The sequence below is a fragment of the Arvicanthis niloticus genome, chromosome 15, assembly GCF_011762505.2.
Source record: "Arvicanthis niloticus isolate mArvNil1 chromosome 15, mArvNil1.pat.X, whole genome shotgun sequence".
NCBI classification, from domain to species: Eukaryota; Metazoa; Chordata; class Mammalia; order Rodentia; family Muridae; genus Arvicanthis; species Arvicanthis niloticus.
In genome coordinates this window covers 46237589-46242588 of record NC_047672.1, presented here as the reverse complement: position 1 = coordinate 46242588, position 5000 = coordinate 46237589, and the positions used below count along the sequence as shown (strand labels likewise).

At 37.2% G+C, this 5000-nt stretch overlaps 1 protein-coding gene across 8 annotated transcripts in view; it reads left to right on the top strand.

Annotated features, from left to right (window-relative positions):
• Positions 1-5000, top strand: part of Foxp2 (forkhead box P2) — a 511758-nt gene that overhangs the window by 444357 nt on the left and 62401 nt on the right. The gene's annotated exons all lie outside the window — the stretch shown is intronic.

Here is a 5000-nt window from a genome sequence, read left to right as displayed (position 1 = left end):
TGTAATTACTGATGATATTCTGGGTTTTACAACTTAAAATAAAACTGGGCACTTCAGTTGAAAAGTGTTATTGATTTTGTTTGTACTCTGCTCTTATCTGTCTAAGCGTCACCATTGTGTAGGTTAAGTTTGAAAAGAATAAAGAGAGCGAGTGAGATCAGCAGTAACTTCTTCCCGATGATGATTCCAGGGCTCTAATGAACAATGGCGCACATTTGTTTGAATATGAATGTGCAGTGGGATGGAGTTTGACCTTCAGCTGTGATTTCAGTTCGTCAGGATTAGTCAAGCTAGGCGATCAAGACTGCTAATGCATAATGATTTATAAAATGAAAAATGTGTAGTGACCATGCAAATGTTTCAGCTAATCAAAGAGAGGAACTTTAGCTTTGAGAAGAAAGGAAAACAAGGGCATGTCAAGGCCTAAACCAAAGAAGTATGTAAAATAATCTGAGCAGCTTGATTAGCCAGAGTGAGATTAGAAGTTGCTTTTTCTGGCCTTTACACATGTGGTATAGCATATTATATATCAGTTGTCTGAAGTCTCTGCGAATGGCCTGTATGAACAGCCTGATTCCCTCCAATGTTAAAGAAAAGGCTAAAACCTCTGTGGGATGTTTGCTTGAAACTATGAGAAGGGTAAAGTTGGACAAACTCTGCCTCCTGAAGCAAAGTAGCTACATGGCTGAATATTAAAATTAGTATCTTAAGAATATTGTTGAAAATAAGCAGTGGTAGATTCTGCTCACAGCTATCCCTGCACTCTGCTGGTCCTTCTTCTGTCCCTGTCACAATTATCCTGTGCTAACAGACTGCATTAAAGAGCAATATGCACTGTCCACCCCAGATCTCTCTAAATACTCTGCTCAGTACTTGATAAAAGCCTGCAAATGCCACTCGGTTCGTTGTCAGTTCTTTTGAATGCGACAAAACCAGGAAGCCTTCAGAAAGCTATGCTTATGATAGACATTATAGGCAACCAAGCCTGGAACTTGGACCAAACCTGTCAATTGAGTATGATCATTTCCTACATGACTATAAACTGCAGGTGTAAAGCTGAGGAGAGCACAAGGTATTGATCAAGGAGAATCGGACGTTTCCTACCCTTGTGTGTCATGATGGGAACAAAACTGTAATGAGAATCTTCCTTTTGCGTTGATTACACAAGGAGTCACTATTTTTTTTTTTAAAGTGCCGAGGTCAGGACTCTCTTTGTCTGAACATCTGAAGCAAACAATACGGTAGGGGACACCATATCCTAGAAATGATGACTTCCATGTGAAGTTCATCTACAGGTCCTGACTACATTTTCCATCGCACATTTAATAAAGGACTGGACTGACATCATGCTGAAAACCTTTTCAGTCACCCACACATAGTAGGGATGTTTAATCATACAGAATGGTGATGTTTAATTCAGTGATGCACCTAGTGTGGAAACCCAACACTTCCAGAAAGGCTGCCATGGTGCTCAGCTGTAAAAAGGCAACATGATTCTGTCAAACACATTCTTTTTCCTTTTTATGATTTCTACATTCACATTTTAGATTGACTTGAGAGACATGGTCTTCGCAGTGTGTCTGTCCTAACAACTTTCTGACCCCTCGAATGAGATGCAGGAAGAATTCACAAATACCTTTATTATATATGTACTTTAAAATAACGTAAAGTTGTCACCTACCCCTTAGAGAATAATGCCTCAATTTTTCTTTTCAGTATGACTCATCACAAGAAAATCTCAGACTTTTTCTTCTCTCCTTTTAGTTTACATAACTATATCTTTAGTTTCTGTTATCTGGTACTTGTTGGAAGACCAAAGCTTTAAAATATTGATTAATATACCTGGTAACAAAATCAAGATAAATGACATTCCATGTTTGGCAGGATCACTGTAAGATTAAGTATGCCAATATAGTAAATACAAGATGAGAGAAAAAGAGAAATCTCTCCGAGAAATATAGGCTGTTTCTTTTCCTTTATTCTTAAGGAGCTAGACTAGTATCAGTATTTACTAGCACTAAGGTAAGCTAATCAGACCTTCTTCTGCCATGTACAGAAAGTATCCCAGGTCTCTCTCCCTTTCCTCTGCCACACATTTTGTGAACTAGATGTCATTAAATGAACAAGACAGTCATTGGAATGTTTGCCTGCATCAGATTTTATAGCCAGTAGTAATTATGTTGGCCAGTTAACACTAGGCTTAAAAATCTCTGTGAATTCCTCTAGAGAAACCCATAGCTGTGTGTGAATCCAGAACTTTTAAAGTGTGATACTTTTTTTCTGAATATTGATAAATAGCGTAGTACCAAGATTTTTACACACACTCTTCTTTTTGATAAGTAGGTTCCTACGTAGCTCCTGGTAGCAAAAAGCAAATAATTTTAGAGTATTCAAAATGTAATAAAAAAATGTGTTGGTTAAAATTGATCACAGAAATGGAGACATTTTGAATTTTGAAAATTGTACATATTTTCACATAAGGCTACTGAGAAATCTGAACATGAAGCATAATTAGTGGCAGATTTTGGTGGGTTGGTTTGGTTGGTTTTATTTAGTGTGTGTGTGTGTGTGTGTGTGTGTGTGTGTGCTACTGTGTACACACACACACGTGTCTCACATGCATTCCTTTATTTGTGGATTTAGATGATATTATCAGTTTTCATTAAATATTTGAGATCCTTCAGACATATTTTTCTACCTTTTATATGAACTTTAAGATGTGTTTTGGTAGATATTTAGGAAAACAGATAATGTAATTTGATGTGTGTTACATGGCTTATCTTTTAGATGGCAGCTTTTCCGAGAAGGCCAGAATCTAATTAAAATGTGAATGTATCCCATATATCCAATCTATGCATGTATAACTTCCTCATGGTCCTGATGTGGGAATATTTGTTTGTGTCATAGCAGTCTGTAAGAAATTCACAAGTCATTAGAAGCTTAAAAATTAAATTACTCTGCACAGTGAGAGGACTGACTACTAATCTGTGAAGTTGTAAAGACAGCAGACAGTATACTTCGGCCAAATACCGATCCAGTCACAGTAGCATAGAAAGAATTACAAGTCCTGTCCTGTACATCAGCTGGAATCTGACTGTGAGTTTGGGAACACTATGTTATGCTTCCATTCATAGAACTGTCCTAGAATGTTCACTCGTGAGCATTCGTCACAGAGCACTTTTACATGGAGAAATGCAGAGATTTAAGTGACTACAGAACAAGCAACGAGGGGCTATTCGAAAAGAAAGAGTAAGATTCTCAAGAAAAGATCACCTTCATGAATGGTGCATATTTATAGCTATGTGTAGACATGCATGTTCCATACCAATCTGCCCCCTCTCCTTCCCTCCCTCCCTCCCTCCCTCCCTCCCTCCCTCCCTCCCTTCCTTCCTTCCTTCCTTCCTCCCTCTTTCCCTCCCTCCCTCCCTCCCTCCCTCCCTCCCTCCCTCCCTCCCTCCTACTTTCCCTTTTTCCCACTCTCCTTACTTCCACCCATTCTTCCATCTACCCACTCCTCCCATCCTTCCTGCTTGTTTTTTCTTCTGACTTTGTGATATCTTTCATCTAATCTACCTACACTGGCACTCATGAAATGAAATGGTACTATGTCATTCTCTGTCTCTGAGTTGCTGTCTGACTGCCAGCTTCTTAAGGTCAATGATTGTTAGAAAATGACATATTTTTGTAGCTCGAACTCCAACCCTCCCCCTCCCAATTTATTTTAATCAATCTATTGGCTTATCAAAGAACAAGGGATTAAACTAACAACTTTTGAACATTTTAAATAACAAAGCATCCAGAAACACACGAGGGCAACTCTTTTCTCTTATTTAGAAAGGCAGGTCTAAAGTCTTTGGTTCCTGATCTTATTTTCTCAATCTCCAACTGACTGACTTTAGAGCACTCATTCAGAGTGCTGCGTACTGTGATAAAATGAAATATAACAATCTATAGTCTTTGATTCAGAAATAATTTTGAAAATGACTGAACTATTTTGGCAGATTGTTTTTTTTCCCATGATATAGAAATGAATCAAATTAATCTATATTTTAACTTACCAAAATGGAAAAATACAGAAAATACAGTGTTTAAAATGAAAGTATTTTTATTTTTGTTTGTTTGAAATAGAAGAAGTTCACTCTGGAATTCTTTTCTTTTTCTTTATTTCCACTTAGGACCACTTTTTCATTAATAATTTCTCATTTTTTTATTGTCAAATTAGAAAAAGTATGAACTACATTGCTATTAAATTGTGAATTTTGCTGGTGAATCACTTTTGGTTTTCAAAGAAACATTGTCCTGTAAATATGTTCTAAATCAGTTATTTATATAAATTTTAGCTTTTATTTATAATAAAAGTGATTTTCCCCCCCCCCAGGAGACAAAATGAATATTTTCTCAAAGGTTGCAGCTTGGCTGTCTGACACACTGATTGTGTGCTGTTTGGTACAGAGCGAGGCCCATAGCAGAGTGACCCACACTGCTCTGAGCGTGCATCTCTGGCACTGCTCTGAGCATGCGCCTCTGAGGCCTAAGCCCTTCTTGGGGTTCTCTGCTACCCTACTCCTGTTTCTTCATATCTTTTGTTTCTCTAGAGTGTTCTCTCTGGTACTTTTTCTTATCATCTATTTTCTTCTCTTCCTTCTTTTCCTCTGTATCTTTCTCTGTCATATTTCCTTTCCCCTCTTTCATCCTAGAAACTTTTAGAAAATAGAAGTGAGAATAAAGTTAAGAAAAAATGTTTTGATTGTTGTTATTGTTACAAGTTTAATGGAGAATCTTTGAGTATGGCTGTGGTAAGAATATGCTTATCTTTAAAAAAATTCCTATTTTGTTTACTACATGGTATTATTTATTCATATCTATCACTGTGTACAATTTTTATCTTTTAATTTGCATTTATCTATAGTGTGTGTGTGTGTGTGTGTGTGTGTGTGTGTGTGTGTGTGTGTGATGGCACTCATGGAAAATCAAGGACAACTTGTGGGAGTTGGTCCTTT